Raw genomic sequence first — 18,723 nt, 5'->3', positions numbered from 1 at the left:
TTTAAATGTTTTTTTTTTAATCTGTAGATTTTCCTTCATTATTACTCTTTACTTTAAAAATTTATTATGGGGGGGCGCCTAGGTGGCTCAGTCGGTTGAGCGACCGGCTTTGGCTCAGGTCATGATCTCGTGGTTTTTGGGTTCGAGCCCCGCATCGGGCTCTGTGCTGACAGCTCAGAGGCTGGGGCCTGCTTCGGATTCTGTGTCTCCCTCTCTCTCTGCCCCTCCCCAACTCGTGCTCTCTCTCTCAGAAATAAATAAACATAAGTAAAAAAATAAAAAATAATAAATTTATTATGGGATGAAGAACCCAAGGAATATGTTGCATATTCCTGGTGTAATTATGTTCTTCTGTCCTTAGTATTTCCTGTGAATTGGCAGCTGGACCTGAAGCCTGCATCAGATTCAACTTTGGTCTTTTTACTAAAATTCTAGGCAATATTCATGAGGCACCGGGGCACCTGGGTGGCTCAATTGGTTGAGCATCTGATTTTTGATTTTGGCTCAGGTCATGTTTCCAGGGTCCTGGGATCCATCTCCATTTAAGATTCTTTGTCCCTCCTCCTACTTGCTCGCTCTCTCTAAAATAAACAAAGAAAAATTAAAATTAAATAAAAAGTAAAAAATAAATCACGAGGCACCAAATGTTTGGTTCTATATCTTTTTATAATGTTAGCAGCTGTTACTGTTCAGTGTCTAGATTGAGTAATTAACTAGGGATTGGACATGGTAAATATTTGAATTCAGTTTTTACTTATACATAGTTCACTTATAAATGGATGCATCCTCTCATCTTCCAATAAATTAGTGAGGGGTAAAATTCACATAGAAGGGGCAGGATTAATACTTTACCTTTCCTTTTATTTACCCATCTTAAAAATTTATTTATTTATTTATTTATTTATTTATTTATTTATTTATTTATGAAAGAGAGAGCACAAGCAGGGGAGGGGCAGAGAGAGAGAAAGGGAGAGAATCCCAAGCAGGCTCTGTAATATCAGCACAGAGGCGGAAGTAGGGCTCGGTCTCCTGAACCGTGAGATCATGACGTGAGCCGAAATCAAGAGTCTGACGCTTAACCCACTGAGCTTCCCAGGCGCCCCTACCCATTTTGATATAAAGAAAGGTGAACTTCCACAGGTGAACAATTTACTTATTTTTTAATATCATTTGGTACTCATAGATTTAACATATTTAATAGATTTCAACCCATTGTAATCTTCTTTTTGAAATTTTTGAGATTATATATGTATCATGTAAGATTTATAATTTTAAGCATTTTTAAGTGTACAATTCAATTCAGTGGCATTACATATCATCGTTATGTACCTTCTAGTCTTATGGGTTTTTTTTCTTTGTATTAGGCCAGTGTTGGATTATGTCAAATGTTTGTTTTTGTTTTTGTTTTTGTTTTATCAATTGAGAAAATCGTGGGCTTTTTCTTTATTGTATAATGTAGTGTATTACACTGATTTTCTTATGTTGAACCACCCTTGTATTCCTGTGAGAAATCCTATTTGGTAATGTGTAATCTGTTAGAATCAGTGTGCTGGTATTTTGAGGATTTTTGCATTTTTATTCACAGGGAATATTGTTCTGTAACTTTGTGTGTGTGTGTGATGTCTTTTTTTGGCTTTAGTATCATAGAATGAATTACTAAGTGGTCTCATTTCTTTTTAAAATTTTGGTGGAAATTACCTATGAAGCCACCTGGTGCAGTTCTTTTCTTTGCTGGGAGATTTTCAATTATTGATTCTTGTTAAAGAACTGTTCTGTTTTTGTATTTCTTCTTGCATCGATTTAGGTAATTTTTGTGTTTTCGGATATTGGCCCACTTTATGCAGAAGATCTAATTTTGGTTTACAATTGTTTACAATATTCTCATATAATCCTTTTTAATTTGTATGGTTGGAAATAACATTTTTTCTACTTTCATTTCTGATTTTAATTATGTGTGTTATCTTTCTTTTTTCGTTGTCAGTCTAGCTCAAAGTTTGTCAATTTTGCTGATTTTTCAAAGAATTAACTTTTGTATTTAAAACCTCTGTATTTTTCTTTTCTCTTATTTATTTCTGCTCTAATTTTCATTATTCTTTTCTTCTGCTAACTTTAGTTTTAAATCGCTCTACAGTTTTTTACTTCCTTAAGTTTATCTAGTTCCTCAGTTCATCTATTTAAGATCCTTTTATTTTAATAACAGCATTTACAGCTATAAATTTCCCTCTGAACACTGCCTTTGCTGTATTCCATGTATTTTCATGTTGGTTTGTCCCTAAGTATTATCTAATATCCCTGTGATTTCTCCTTTGACACATGGATTGTTTACGAATGTTTTGTTTATTCTTCACATATCTGTGAATGTGCCAGTTGTCCATCTGTTATTGATTTAGCTTCATTCCATTGTGGTCAGAAAAGATACTTTTTATGATTTCAATCTTAAATTTATTGAGACTTGTGGCTTAACAGAGGGTCTATCCTGTAGAATGTTTCATGTGAACTTTAGAAGAATGTGTATTCTACTGTTGCTGGGATAGCATGTTTTTTTAATTTTATTTATTTTGAGAAAGAGAGAGAGAGTGAGAGAGAGTGAGCAGGGCAGAGCAAAAAGAGAGGGAGACAGAATCCCAAGCAGGCTCCCTGCTGTCAGCACAGAGCCCTCCCTATGCAGGGCTTGAACCCACGAACCAAGAGATCATGACCTGAGCTGAAATCAAGAGTCAGATGCTTAACCTACTAAGCCACCCAGGCACCCCTGGGATAGCATGTTTTTTATGTGATTAATACATGTCATTGGTTTATAGTGTTTTTCAAGACCTCTATTTCCTTATTCTTCTGTATCTTGTCATTCTGTTATTGTATGTGGTATATTAAGGTCTCCTACTGATATTGTACAGCTATCTATTTTTCACTTCAGTTCTCTCAATGTTTGCTTCATATATTTTGGTGCTCTTCTTTGGTACGTATCTGTTTATAATGGTTATATCTTTTTAATTAATTGAGCCTTTTATAAATATATGATGTCTTTCTTTGTCTCTTATAACAGTTTTAGACTTGAAGTCTATTTGTCTGATATTAGTATAGGCCCCCTGTACTCTTCCTTTTGGTTACTATTTACATGGAAAGTCTTTTTTCATTCTTTCACTTTTAAGATATTTATGTCTTTAGATCTCTTGTAGCAGTCTATAGTTGGATAATGGTTCCTGTTTTCATTCTCTTACTCTTTTGGTAAGACTCTTACTGGTTTTTTGAGTTTAAACCATTTACATTTTGAGTAATTACTGAAAGAACAGACATACTTCTGCCATTTTACTATTTGTTTTGTGCATGTCTCAGTCATCATTGTTACTCATATCCTTCCTTACTGCCTTTCTTGGTGTTTAGTTGATATTTTGTGTTGTTTATCCTCGTATATATGTATTTTTGTATATATTTTTTAACATACTTTCTTCGTGTTTACCAATGGGATTATATTGAACATCCTAAATTTATAACAATTTAGTTTGAATTAAAAATAATATAGCTTTGGGGCGCCTGGGTGGCTCAGTCAGTTAAGTGTCCGACTTCAGCTCAGGTCACAATCTCGCGGTCCATGGGTTTGAGCCCCGCGTCTGGCTCTGGGCTGATGGCTCAGAGCCTGGAGCCTACTTCTGATTCTGTCTCTCTCTCTCTCTGCCCCTGCCCCGTTCATGCTCTGTCTCTCTCTGTCTCAAAAATAAATAAACGTTAAAAAAAAATAATAATAATATAGCTTCAACAGAATGAAAAGACTTTGCTCCTATAAAGTTCCATTTCCCCCCCTTTATGTTACAAACCACATCTTTATATGTAATGTACACACTAACATAGATTCATAATTGTTTTATGCTTATATTTTTAAATCCTCTAGGATATAATGGAGTTACAACCTCAAAATACAATAATGCTGACTTCTATATTCACCCATGTATTTACCTTTACCATAGTTCTATTTCATCATGCAGCTTTGATTTACTGTCTAGTGTCCCTTTTTCTCATCCTAAAGGAATCTTTTTAGTATTTCTTGTAGAGCACATCTAGTGGTAGGAAATTCCATCTTTTGTGTATCTTGGAATGTCTTATTATTTTCTCCTTCATTTTTTTAAGTTTTGTTTTTATTTAAGTAATCTCTACCCCCAGCATGGGCCTCAAACTCATGACCCAGAGATCAAGAATTGCATGCTCTAGTGACTGAGCCAGCCAGGCACCCCTATTTCCCCCTTCATTTTTGAAGGCAGTTTTGCCAGATGTGTAATTCTTGGTTGACATTTTTTTTCTTTCTGCATATTAAGTATGTCATCCCTGTCTTCCTGCGTCCATTGCTTCACATGAGAAATAGACTGTTCTCTTATGGAGAATCCCTTGTGTGTGATGAGTCACCTCTTTCTTGCTGCTTTCAAGATTCTCTTTTTTTTTCTCTGGCCTTCAACAGTTAGATTGTAATATATTGGTGGGGGTCTTTGATTTATCCTACTTGAAGTTCATTGATATTCCTGGGTTTGTAGGGCCATATCTCTCATGAAATTTGGGAACTTTTTGTCCATTATTTCTTCCTATATTCTTTCTTTCCTTCCCCCCTTTTTTTTCCCTGTATTCTCCCTCTGGGACTCCCATGATGTATGTGTTGTTCTGTTTGATGGTATTCTATAGGTCCCTTAAGTTTGGTTCACTTTTCTTTATTTTATCATTCTCCTTTTCAGATTCTATAATTTCAATTGTCATATCTTCAAGTTCTTTGATTGTTTCTTCTGTCTGCTCAATTCTTCTGTTGAGCCCTTTTAAAATTTTCATTTCAGTTATTGTTTCAGGTATTATTTTTCTACTCTGGAATCTTTGTTTGGTTTATATTTATAATTTCTATCCCTTTACAGATGTTCTCATTTTGTTTATATTTTGTCTTCCTTGTTTCCTTTAGTTCTTTTTTCATGTTTTATTTAGCTCTTTGAGCATATTTAATGTAGTTGTTTTAAAAGCTTTTTCTAGGAACTCCAACGTCTGGACTTCCTCAGATATGGTTTGTGTTCCTTTGTTGTTTGTTTGAATTGGACATACTTTCCTGTTTGTTTGTATGCCTTTTAATTTGTTGTTGTTGCAAATGGGAAACTTGAATATTATAATGTAGTAACTCTGGAAATCAAATTCTTTCCTTACCCCAGGGTTTGCTTTTGTTGTGGTTGTTGAGGGCTATAGTAGTTCTTTTTTTTAGTGACATTCTTCAACTATTTTTTGTAGATAGTAGATACTATATTCATTGTTGTATGTAATCACTATTTTTTTCTTCCTTAGTATGCGTTCAGGTGGTATTTTGTTGTTGTTGAAGTATAATTGACATACAATGTTACATTAGTTTCAGGTGTACAACATAGTGATTTGTCTTTTCTATATATTATCCTATGTTCACCACAAGTGTAGCTACCAGGTATCCCCATGTGACACTATTACAGTATCACTGACTATATTCCCTATGCTGTTCCTTTTATCCTATAGCTTATTCATTCCATAATTGGAAGCTTGTACCTCTCACTCGTCCTCACCCATTTTGCTCATCCCCCTACTATTCTTACTTCTGGCAACACCATGTGCTCTCTGTATTTATGTATCTATTTCTGAATTGTTTGTTCATTTGCATTGCTCTTGTTGTTGTTTTTAGATTCCACATATGAGTGAAATCATATGGTATTTGCCTTTCTCTTTCTGACTTATTTCACTTAGCATAATACCCTCATCCATGTTTTCACAAAGGGCAAGTTCTCATTCTTTTTTCATGGTTGATTAATATTCCATTGTATGAATTTATATTGTCATATAAATTTCTTTGAATGCCAGGACCTAAAAATATATGGGGTGTAAAAAAAACAGTCCCCCACACAAACACAAAACACTTCTCCCAGTCTGAAGATTTTCTCTGTGTAGCAACATTCCTTCTACACTTAGCCAGGGTTGAACTGAACTTAGGGATCAGCCTTAGTTGAAAGCTTGGTCTTCTTGGGTCTCTACTATATATGCGTGTGGCTTTCTAAATTTCCATGTATATACAGATCCTTTTGAATGTACTGATTTCCCAAAGACACTCGCCAGTTTTGTGTACTGGACCTTAGGCAGACTATTGTATATTTTGTCTCCAGGCATCTGTGGGTTGATACTTAGTTTGCAACATTTTTGAGTAAAGCCTACCACTTCCTAGCCTGACTTCTGAGTTAGGTGAAACTGAGATAATTGTCTTATATTTATTTTTCAGGTGTCCTCCAGGTAGGTTAGAACAGACATACACAATAATTTGTGAATAAGGTCTATTCTGCTCCATTTGGATCCAGAGAGCAGAATCCTACACTAGGAATTCAGATTTCAGTTTTGAAGACTGCCACAATGTTCTGGGGAGGGAATGAGTCAAGGACTAGTAAAAATTCCATAAAGCTTTCCTAGTTTTTCAAAGTGGCCCTTTTTCTTTCAGTCTGTGTCCGTTGGTTGCTCTAAATCTTTGTTTTCCACAGTTCTAACAAAGTTGGTTCTGACAATTTCTGGTTGTTTTGTGATGTTTCTTTAGTAGAGGCAGCTTGGAGCTATATACTGTGCCATTTTGCTGACATTACCCCCCATTGCAATCCTTTTTGAATCTCAAACTTTCCCATATTCAGCCAGTAAGATCTTTTTCACATTGGCCCATGAGTTCTTTTAACATGATGCTAATAGTTTTTTGATAGCATTTTCACTATCTGGTATGATCAGATGTGGCTGACCTAGAATCTTAGATGCTGCACTATCTTTTGATGGAACACTGTATTTTAAGTCCACAATCTGGGTGTTAGACAACTTATTACTACTTGTTTATCCAATGTTTCTAGGCCTTTTCTATGTATAAAGCTGGTGAAGATAGAAAAATGATTGATAGATAGGAAAGAAAGGAAGGAAGGAAGGAGGAAAGGAAGGGAGGGAGGAAGAAGGGAAGGAAGGAAGGAAGAGATAAAGATGAAGGAAGGAAGGGAGGGAGAAAGAAGGAAAATTTGATTTTGTATGTATACTTCCAATTCCAATTCATTGCTCTAAGGTTTTTACTTAACCTCTTTTATATTACATCTTTATGTCCTTTCTTCTATTCCCCATCCAGTTTCAGGTTGTGTTCTCAATTTAGTCTGCTCTGTTTCCACTGAACACTTTCAGGCTAGTTTGGGACTCTTATGTTCTAAGATCCATCAGATCGGTTGCTTCCCTCTATTTTATTCTACATATCTCCTAATATCATGCTGGTCTTGCCATATTAACATTTGTCCTGTTTATCTGCTGGTATTTAGAGGTTGCGAGGATATCTTGTCAGTTTCTCTTGTTATAAATGTTGCTCATGGGTTTTTAAGTTTTTATGTGTTTACTTTTTAATGTAATCTCTACCCCCAGCATGGGGCTTGAACTCATGACCCTTGAGGTTAAGAGTTTGAACTTTGATACCTAGTTTTTCTGTGTGCTTTTATCAGAGGATTCAGAGAGACTCAAGACTATTTTGCTGTTTTTGCTGTTGCCACAACTTCCCCAAATCTGTTCTTGTTATTACCATTTTACATAAGGGCAAGTTGACATGCAGAGAATAAGTGACTTTTTCAGTGTTCCAGAATAATTAGCAAAGCTGGAATTCAAGTACTTGCAATTTAAGTGGAGCCCATACACTTTAACCTCAAGTCTTTGCTGCCAAGTTAAGAAAGTACATATTTATCATTATCTGGGGATGGGAGACTTTTTCACTTATCCCATGGTTGCTGCATAGTACTTTATATAAGGGGACTTGTACTGCATAGTACTTTATATAAGGGGACTTCTACTTCTTTTTCTGGGGAAGATATGGAGAGTTATTTTGGAGAGAGTATTTCTGGTTTCTCTTTTAAACTCTATGTACTCTTTCTCAAGGGACTCCCCAAGAGTTTTAACCAGAAGACAGAATAAATGTATTTAAAAGGCAAGGCAGGCTTATCTCAATCTCTCTCTGGCTCTGTATCTCTCTCTTTCCTTCCCCTTGGACTCCCTCTGCTCAAACAAGGTGAATTTCATAAATGCTTGTAGTCTTTATGGGATAAACAGATCAGTTCTAGTGGCTTTCAACTACTGTTCTGCTCTCTCTTCTCTAACTTATCCATCTGTATTGATAAATCATGCCTCCCCTTTAGTGGGGAGCATTATCGTAAGATTGGGAGTATTGAGTATGTAGGAAGCCCAATTTTAGCTTTAGAACTAAATCCAGTTTTCAAATCTAGTTTGACCATCAATAAAGCTGATTATTTGAATGCCATTTGACTTCTTGTGCCCATTTTCATTTCAGAATGGTAAGTATTTGTTATCTGAAATTGCACCATTACCAAATACAGCATTATAGAGTTTTAGTCATTGAGAATAATCTTGTCCAGCCAGTTTTTTGATAATCAAGTGCCTGTACATGAAATGTCAGTAAGTAACCTCTTTTGAACACTTGCAATTATACAGCTAAAAACTTGGGTCAAAATGACTAGTTTTACCTTGCCAAGCATTTTTTTCTTTGGCCTATTTTCTTTTTTTTAATGTTTATTTATTTTGAGAGAGAGAGAAAGGGAGAGCAGTAGAGGGGCAGAGAGAGAGGGAGAGAGAGAGAGAATCCCAAGCAGACTCCCCGCTGTCAGTGCAGAGTTGGACGTGGGGCTCCATCTCGCGAATCATGACATCATGACCTGAGCTGAAATCCAGAGTCAGACGCTTAACTGACTGAGCCAACCAGGTGCCCTGGCCTATTTTCTTAATAAGTGTAGAGGTACTATGATGTAACGATTAAGAACAAAAGAGAGAAACCAAAATACAGACTGTTAACTAAAGAGAACAAACTGATGGTTACCAGAAGGGAGGTGAATGGGGGATGGGTGAAATATGTGAAGGGGATTAAGAGTGCACTTATCATGATGAGCACTGAGTAATGTATAGAATTGTTGAATTACTGTACTGTGCACTTGAAACTAACACAACACTATGTTAATTATACTAGAATTAAAAGGAAACATTTTTTAAAGGAAATATAAATACATACATACATGCGTACAGCATTATATCAGACACATCTGTAGCTTTCAAACCTCGGACAAAGTACCTATCGTATATTAACCCTTTGTCCTTATCATGAAAATGGGACTAATATTAGCTTCCTAATAATGTCGCTGTGAGGTTTAAATTAGATCATATATGGAAATCTCATAGCAGTTCCCAAAGTAAGGATACAAAAATATGTTGATTTCCCTTCATTTCCCTTCATATCCCTTTCACTTTCATTTGGTTGGCTTATTTAATACACAAACCTGCATATTAGATATTAATCTTCCCACGGACCAGGATCATCAGCATTATGTAAGAGCATATTAGAAATGGGGACTCTCAGGCCCCACCCCAACTTTCTATATTAGAATCTGCATGTTAAGATCTCCCCCCCACCCCACCACCACCAACAAAAAAAGAAGATCCCCTGGTGATACTTATGCAGATTGAAGTGTGAGAAACACTGCCTTTAATGATTATCATACACTGCTTCACCCTTTAAGGAGACGCCAGTCTTTAATTGAATAAATTGAATCTGTGGAATAGTAAAAGGGCCAGAGGCTGGTGAAAATATGCAACACCTGAAGGAAGCTAGTAGATGGAGAAAGCAGCTGAAATGATACCACAATTGGGAGGCAACACCAGAGAAGAATGTAGCTGAGGCTTCGTTTCGCAGTGTGGTGATGGCTTTACCATGGACATGGATGTAGAATCAGAAGCAGTTCTAGGTCCTTGCTCGACCAGAACACAGGTAGGTTAAGGACTGCTATGTATCAACTGGGGGCTCTGTTGCCTTGTAGGTCACCTAGATATCTCAGCCGGATATTGATTGACTTTGACGGGATATCCCTCAGAAACATCAGGGCAAGGCAGAGGCTGTTTTGTGGTTGTATATATTTCCTTTTCACTCTGACCATGGGACTTATTACCAGGCATCAGAGGAGAGAAGAGGAGGGAGGTCTGATAAAGTAAGAAACCCCAGAAATGTGGAGAGCTTAATCCTAATAGATTAGGATTACCCTGGCTCTTATTTTCTAGGTACTAGAAAATGAATGTTATATGAATGTATATTGCTTGAAACAAGTGGGCCATCTCTCAAGACTTAGAAGTATTTGTTAAACAACAATTTCCATCACAATATTATTTAAGCTGTGGTTACTGTGACATAAGAGCTCTAACGGCTACACTTTACGGTGATGAAGAGTACTGATGTATGAGGTATATGGACAACTACCATTGAATCACAGTAGTCTGCAGTCTGTATTTGTAAATGTTTGCAGCAGGCCAGCCTTCCATGTAGGCTAAGTATTTGTTAGAGAATATTATGAATTTACAGCTATGCTTAGAAGGGCCCTTGTAACAAAAGATGCTGTACTCATCTGCTTTGCTGATGACACAATCTTTAGCTGAAGATAAAACATCTTGTTCCTTGATGAGAGAAATGCTGTGAAATGAAATAACAAACAAGGAAGGAAGAAAATAAGTAGAGGAGGAGAAAGTCAGACGGCCCAGGTTGTGGGTGTTCAATGATGGACAAGGGATTGAGTGTTCCTGTTCAGTTGGAAATAAGAGGGAGGCCTAGAGTGTGCACGTGTACAAACACACTCACACACCCTTCATCTGCTGACCTTGAGGTACACCTATGTGTTGTTGTTCCATTTGTATGCCAAGGCAGAGTCCACTGTAATCTCTAAGTAAACAAGATCGAGCACCCACTGAGCCTGTACCTGTAGTACAGATGTTTTCCAACTTCCAAACAAAAGATATTTGCCCTTACAGACAAACCTCAACCTGGCACACAACCTATGTTCCGACACTTTAGGTGATGTCTGGCTTCCCCAGCCAGTCCACAAGAGCTGATTTGATTGCTAAGCAGTAAAACTAATAGCATAAGCTTGAGAGCTGAAATCCAAGGGCAGTGGACCATTTAGAGTAGAGGAAGGCAAGGAAAAAGAGAAAGTAGGCAGAAAAGTAGGGAGTATGGAAGAAGAAAAATGATGAATAAAATTGAGGGGAGACAGAAGCTATTCCAAAGGCCCCCTAAGACTGCCCATGTAAAGTATGGCCTCCCGCCCTTTCATCTATTCTCTACTTTCTTTCTGGAGTGATAGAATAAAACTGTAAGTGAAATCATGATGCCCCATTGCTTCTAAATTGCTTCTAAATAATTATTATTGCAATAAAATCCTAGAACATTCAAGGTCTAGTCTGATTTGGACCCTACCTATATATTCAACCTAATGATTCTATGTTTCTTTTGCTAAGGAATCACTTTTCTTTGAATACTTTGCAGATGCCAAGTTCTTATCCCCAGGCAAGAATAGGAATTGGAAAAAGAGCGATTGATACAAACTATCCACCCTTCAGGCCTTAGTTTAAATGTCCTTTATCTATGTGGCCAGTATTGATTCCCTACACCCCACCACTCCATTCTAGATTAGGATTTCTTGATATATACTTGCAGAATATCCTGTGGTTTTCTTTTTTGTTGCTTATCAGAATTATAACTTCTTGTGAGTATATCTTTAATTCTTGTTTTCCCCCACTAAACTATAGTTTCTGTGGGAAGAGAAACCAAGTTCTGATTATTCACTACTGCATTCTCAACATCCATTCTAGTACCTGACTCAAAAATGTAAAATGAATGAATGAATGAATGAATTGATATATGGACTAGAGAAGAGTTATTTAGTTCCTATTTGCTGTGTATGAGTCAGGAAGTTTCTAGTAAAGATTTCAGAATAAATAAGCATTAGGAAACCTGTCATGCTCCAAAAACTCCTCTCTTCCAAGGTCCTAAATGTCCTCATACTAACTTGAACTTTTCTAACTTTTCCCTCTTTTCAATTCAACCTTACAACTTAAGTCTTCTATATTCTAGAGGGTTTTTTAAAATTTTCTGTTCTATCCTTTTTTCCATTTACTGAAATTTCCTTAAAAGCTTCACTTTAGTTTTTTTTAATTAATTTATGTAAATTCAACTTAGTTAACATATAGGGTACTAATGGTTTCAAGAGTAGAATTTAGTGACTCATCACTTACATATGACACCCAGTGTTCATCCCAACAAGTGCCCTCCTTAATGCCCATCATCCATCTAGCCCATCCCCCACCCAACAGCCCGCCAGCAACCCTCAGTTTGTTCTCTGTATTTAAGAGTCTCCTATGGTTTGCCTCCTTCTCTGTTTTTATCTTATTTTTCCTTCCCTTCCCCCACGTTCATCTGTTGTGTTTCTTAAATTCCACATATGAGTAAAATCATATACTATTTGTCTTTCTCTGACTGACTTATTACTCTTAGCATTATACCCTCTAGTTCCATCCATGTCATTGCAAATGGCAGGATTTCATTCCTTTTGATAGCTGAGTATTATTCCATTGTGTGTATATATATATATATACCATTTCAAACCCTGACCTTTCTACAGCTAGCGTAATTAATTATTAACATGGTGCTCCATTAATACAGCAAGAGGTTTGATCTTTTCTCTTTTCTCTCTCTCTGTCTCTCTCTCCCTCTCTCTCTCTCTCTCTCTTTTTTTTTTTTTTTTTTTTGTGAATTGGATTTCTAGAGAACCAAACAGTACTTAAAACTCCTCAGGCATATCACAAGCTTGAGAACAAATATATGCAATTTATTACTGCATTTCTTTCGGGAAGAATTCAGGAGGAGAGGAAAAGATACGGAATTGTTTGTTTAGGGGAGAGCTCCATGAGGAATGAAAAAGCATGCTAGGGAAGGTTACAGAAGATGAACCAGTTCAGAAGAAGCTGGTGACTTTATCTGGGACCACGTGGCATAAATTGGTGGAGAGTCCACAATATTACCTTGGGCTCGGGCCACCTACTGCCCCTTCAAATCAGGCCCTGTGTGCTGCAGGAGATAGCTCTTCGCCAAGTGGCATTATCCAGGAACAAAATTCTGTCTACTTCTCTTTATTAGTTACTGCAGTATCTTCTCATGGAGTGTTAAGACTAAACACAATACAACAAATTTAAAATATGAATACAACATGGGTATTTATATCCTAGTTGGATGAAGAACTCTGGACATTCTGACTTTGAGTACCCAAGATCAGGTTAGGATATATGGTATGCCTCTCATCAAATATAGCATAGTACTTTAGAAAGTACACTCTGAAATTAAGGAGTCTACATTCAAATCCTGGTTCCTCCATTTACTATGTGACTTGGACATGTTACCTAAGTTCCCCGGACCTCGTTTTCTGTAACTTTAAGTAGAGATAATGTGTGCGAAGTGCTTGGTTCACTACCTAACACATAGACTCAACATTTTAGCTGTTATTATTTCCTCTTTACTTTTCTGAGCTTTTGCCAAAATGAATGTGAGAGTGTGTGGAAGAGTGAAAAGGGAGCAGTTTTGGAATCAGACAAATCTCAGTTTAAATACTGATTCAAAAACTTATTCACTGTGTGAGTAAGAATAGGTTACATACATTAGCTTAGTCAATCTCACTGAACTTAAGTTTCCTTCTCTGTAAAAATGGGGATAATTTCATAAATATGATAATAATAGTAATAAGGATAATAATTGTGAAGATTTAATCTTATTAAATGTTAATTCTTCCCCCAACACTCACCTCAAAATAGTTTAAACAGTAAAATATATTTTGTGTGTATTTTCTGTGTTTTCCATACGATGCTGCATGTATTATAATGCCTCCTTGTCCGTGTGGATTCTTACTATAGTGTCTTACCTTAATTCCTCCATCTACAGTATTCTGGGTTTCAGAACTCTGCAGGTCCTGGACCCTAGGTGATAAGAATCCAAGGATGGTGACACACTCCCATCTTGGAATGGAAGGCTAGACTATAGACATAGAGGAAAATCACTGTAAATGAACAGAGCTATAGATTGCATCCATTATGACTCAGTACCAAAACGATATCTTCCTTGGGGGTTCTTTTTTTTAATGTTTATTTATTTATTTTGAGAAAGGGGTGGGGCAGAGAGAGGGGGAGAGAGAGAGAATCCCCAGAAGGCTCTGTGCTGTCAGTGCAGAGCCCTATGCAGAGCTTGAACCCGTGAACCGTGAGATCCTGACTTGAACTGAAATCAAGAGTCGGATGCCTAACTGACGGAGCCACCCAGGCGCCCCTTCCTTGGGGGTTCTCCTGGGAAATACACAGCCGTATATTTCTCAGACCCAGTACAGGAGATACTTCCCTTTTCCAAACCTGTACAACTGTTGGCAGGATATTCTCCAAGGATTTCCCAAAACCCCATCACACTTTTTCCTGTACTAGCTTAGAGTACCACCTGATAAGAAATTGTTTTCTTTGGCAATGCCTGACTGGGTACTTCTAGGCTCAACGTTTCTGGACATATAATCTAGTAAGGATCGGTGTTTCTATAGATGACTCTTGGATCCTACCTGTAAGATCCTGAAGAGCTTTGTGATTCATCAAAGAAAGTTAAACTGAATTGAATTGAAAGAATTTAAGCACACGAGTTTTGAGCTCTTAATCTGTATTCAACGACTTGGATTGTGCTCACATTTTGTAACTGTTGCTAAACCCTCCGTGTTTGCATGGCGAGTGTACAGAACATTCAATTAACCGAAACAGTCCATTACTGCTGGACTGCTGGAAGACCAAGAATGGGCTGAATTAGATTGTTCTACTGTAACAATCTGTTACTAAATAACATTGGACTTGATAGCAACCTGCTGTTACACTGTATACTAAATAGAAGAATGCCTTCTCAGGAACAGAAGGTGGACCCCCTTTACATGTGTTATTAAAAGGATATATTTACTCAGTGGCTTTTAATATCTCTGTGGGTAAAGTTAAGGTTTTTAAATAATGTTCTATTGCAGCTTCCCTTACAAAGGAAGCCTGCTACATAAGTATATACACAGGCAGCTGTTATGTGTTGGGCTGTATCTAAAACCTGTGCCCTCCAGGCCATTATCTGATCCAGTCTGCCTCTTCAGTTTAATTCCCCATTGCTACCCATCAAAGAGTCTAGGTTTCATTAAGGTTCACTGACACTGGCATGTTATGTTTATTCCTATTTTTACTTATTGTTCTTTCTGCCTGCAGTGTCCTTTCATTTCTTTTTCTCTATGCAGCCAAATATCGGTAATATTTTTTTTAATGTTTGTTTATTTTGAGAGAGAGAGCATGTGAGCAGGGAAGGGGCAGAGAGTGAGGGAGAGAGAGAGAGAGTCCCAAGCAGGTTCTGTGCTGTCAGCACAGAGCTTGATGCAGGGCTCGATGCAGGGCTCGATCTCATGAACCGTGAAATCATGACCTGAGCCAAAACCAAGAGTCAGACGCCCAGCTGACTGAGCCACTCAGGTGTCCCCCATCTTGGTAATCTTTGAAAGCCCATTTCAAGACACCTCCTTCAAGAAGCCTTTCCTGACTTCTGTAGCCTTCACACATATTATTACTTATATGTGGAACATGTTTTTTGCTGCCCTTCTTGTCTAATTCCCATATCTGGCATGGAGTTTTCTACCTCAGGAGGCCTTTCTTGACACATCAGACAACATCAGTGTTTGGGTTTTTTAAGACACATTCTTACAAACATTTGTGGATTTCCCTGGCTATCATTGTGTTGTTAAATTTCAGTTTAATTCCACAGTGGTCAGTGAACATATTAAGTATGATTTTAATCATTTAAAATTTGTTGAGACTTGCTTTATGATGCAGCATATGGTCTATTTTGATAAATGTTTCATGTGCACTTAGAAACAATGTGTATGGGATAGTTTTTCAGTTCAGTGTCCTATAAATGTCAATGAGGTCATTTTTGTTCATTGTTGTAGCAGATGCCATGAGTACCTCACACGTATTCTTGGGACACTGCCATGTGCCCTGGCTTACTTGGAATTGCCAGCGACTTGCAGCTCTGTGACCAAGGGCTTTTTCCAAAATGGTGGAGGTCTTGCTGCCCACATGCACGTTGTAGGCCCTAAGTGCTAGAGATTGATACCCCTGGAGAGCAGCCCTCAACTGATTACTCTTGGGAGGTGTGTAAATATGCCAGGTCTGCTACCCCTCGGTTGGGATAATGCTGAGGGATATTTTTTTTAACCGCTTCTCAGTGATGACTCATAACAATTAGTCCCATTGCCCACAGTACAATGTAGCAGTAACCAGCTTTTCTTTCCTTTAACAATTCCCCAGTCCGCTACCAGTATTCCCTGAACCTCATGAGTCAGTTGCTAGCACTTAAATCCTTATATCCAGATCTGCTTCTGGGAAAGCCCCAAGTGAGACAACTTGTTTATATCTTCTATATCCTCACTATTTTGTTTTGTTTTGTTTTGGTGTCATTTAGGGAGAGAGATGTGTTAATATCTCCTAATCTGATTGTGGATTTGTACATTTTTTTCCCTTTTGCCAACATACGATTTATACATTTTCAAACTATGTTATTGGTTATATGCAGATTTAGAATTGTTCCTTCCTGTTGAGGTGACGTTTTGTCATTGTGAAATTTGCCTCTTTGTCTCCTTTCCTGTCTATTTTCTTACTTTAAAGTCTGATATTAATACAGCTACATTAGCTCCCTTTGAGTTAATTGTATCCAATGGGATATCTTTTATACTCTTTATTTTCAACTTTTATATTTTCCTTGTATTTAAGGTATGTCTTTGGTAAGCAAAACACGTTTGGGTTTTATTTTCATTGTTAGTCTGGCAATATTTGTCTTTTATTTAGAGTCTTTAGTGATTTTTATTTAGTGTCATTATTGATGTATGGGTTTTTTTATCTACCAGTTTACCATGTACTTTCTTTTGGGCATGTCTTGGCTGTGTTCCTCTCTTTACCTTGCCTTGGATTCTTCTGAATTAAGTGTTATTTTTAAAAAAAATTTAATGTTTATTTATTTTTGAGACAGAGAGAGAGAGAGAGAGACAGAGTGAGAGCGGGGGAGGGGCAGAGAGAGAGAGGGAGACACAGAATCCAAAGCAGGCTCCAGGCTTTGAGCTGTCAGCACAGAGCCCAACGTGGGGCTTGAACCCACAAACCTTGAGATCATGACCTGAGCCTAAGTCAGATGCTTAACCAACTAAGCCACCCAGGCACCCCATAAGTGTTTTTTTTATTCTATTTCCTTTATTATCCTGTTAGTAATAAATCATTCATATTGTTTAGTGGTTACCCTAGAGATTACAAAATGCATCCTTGTCTCATTAAAGTGTAATATAAATTACTGCTTTTATTACTTCCCAAAGATACAAGGACCTCTTAATACTTTACCTCTATTCATTTTCCTTTTATATTTTGTGACATTGTTGCCAAGAATCTTGATTTTATGCATATTTAAAGCCACATAATATAGAGTTACTCTTACTTTAAATGGTCAATATCCATTTAAGTTTACCTTTTCATGAGTTGACATTCTTTTTTTTTTTTTAAGTTTTTTCAATGTTTATTTATTTTTGAGAGAGAAGGAGACAGAGCATGAACAAGGGAGGGGCAGAGAAAGAGGGAGACACAGAATCCTTAACAGGGTCCACACTCCGAGCTGTCAGCACAGAGCCTGACTTGGGGCTTGAACCTACAAACTGTGAGATCATGACCTGAGCTGAAGTCAAACGCTTACCCAACTGAGCCACCCAGGCGCCCCAGGAGTTGTCATTCTTTGCTGCATTGCTGTACTTCTATCTTAGATTGTTTCTGTCCCATAAATATTTCCTTTTTAGTATGTATTTTAGTGCAAATTTGCTAGTAATTCTTTGTGCTTTTGTTTGTCTGAAGATGTTTTATTTTGCTTGCATGTGTGAAGATATTTTCATTGTAAATTGTATGGTGAGTTTGTAGGTATTTGCTTTCAGTCCCTTAAAGAACTATATTATTCTTCCTTTAGGCTTTCCTAGAAAATAAAAAATAACAAAAAAAACCCCAGCTGTTAGTCTTATTGGTGCTCTTTGGAATGTAATGGAACTTTAAAAGCAATCCTTTGGCTAATTTTAAACATTGTCTTTGATTTATAGAAGTTTTACTGTCATGTGCTGTGTGTGTGTGTGTGTGTGTGTGTGTGTGTGTGTGTGTACATGCATATAGATATATATACTGCTTGTGTTCATAGATACCCTCTTATCTATGGTTGATTGTGTTAATCACCTTTGGAAAACTATCAGAAAGCTGTTGGCTGATATCATTCTAAATATTCTTTTGATCCATTCTCTCTCTTCTCTTCTTAGATTCCATTTACACATATAATAGACCTTTTGTATTTTTCTTTTTTTCCTTCCTATGCTTTACTCTGTACCTTTTTTACTAACCTGTCTTCCAGTTTAGTATTTGTCGATTCTGCTATGTATGGATCTGCTGTTAAATCAATCAAATTCTTAATTGGGTTATTTTAATTTTTATTCATTTTAAAGCTTATTTCTAAGATTTTCATCTGATTATTTTTATTATTTATTTGTGAAAATTTCCATCTTTTTGTCCATATACTTGAAGATGCTCATCATAGTTCTTCATAAATCTGAATCTGATAGCTTCAGTATCTGGTTTACCAGTGGTTGTGTTTCTATTGACCATCTTTTCTCTTGGATTTCAGTCAGTTGGTCCTGTTTCATGCCATGCCTGTCAATTTTATGTTGAATAGTAGACATTATACAAGTAAAAATTAAGAGGCTCTGGATCCTATTGTCTTCCCTTAGAGAAGATACACCTTTATTCTTG

At 37.0% G+C, this 18,723-nt stretch overlaps 1 non-coding gene across 1 annotated transcript; it reads right to left on the bottom strand.

The window, feature by feature from the left end:
• Positions 1-17,028: 17,028 nt before the first annotated feature.
• TRNAL-UAG (transfer RNA leucine (anticodon UAG)) lies at positions 17,029-17,113 on the bottom strand. Its single transcript has one exon. It is a non-coding gene; the product is annotated as a tRNA-Leu (tRNA).
• Between the last annotated feature and the right edge of the window lie 1,610 nt (positions 17,114-18,723).

The sequence above is a fragment of the Panthera pardus genome, unplaced genomic scaffold (assembly GCF_024362965.1).
Source record: "Panthera pardus isolate Hobbes unplaced genomic scaffold, ASM2436296v1 HiC_scaffold_27, whole genome shotgun sequence".
NCBI lineage: Eukaryota > Metazoa > Chordata > Mammalia > Carnivora > Felidae > Panthera > Panthera pardus.
Note: the sequence above shows the minus strand (reverse complement) of the source record. Positions and strands in the feature narration are given on the sequence as shown.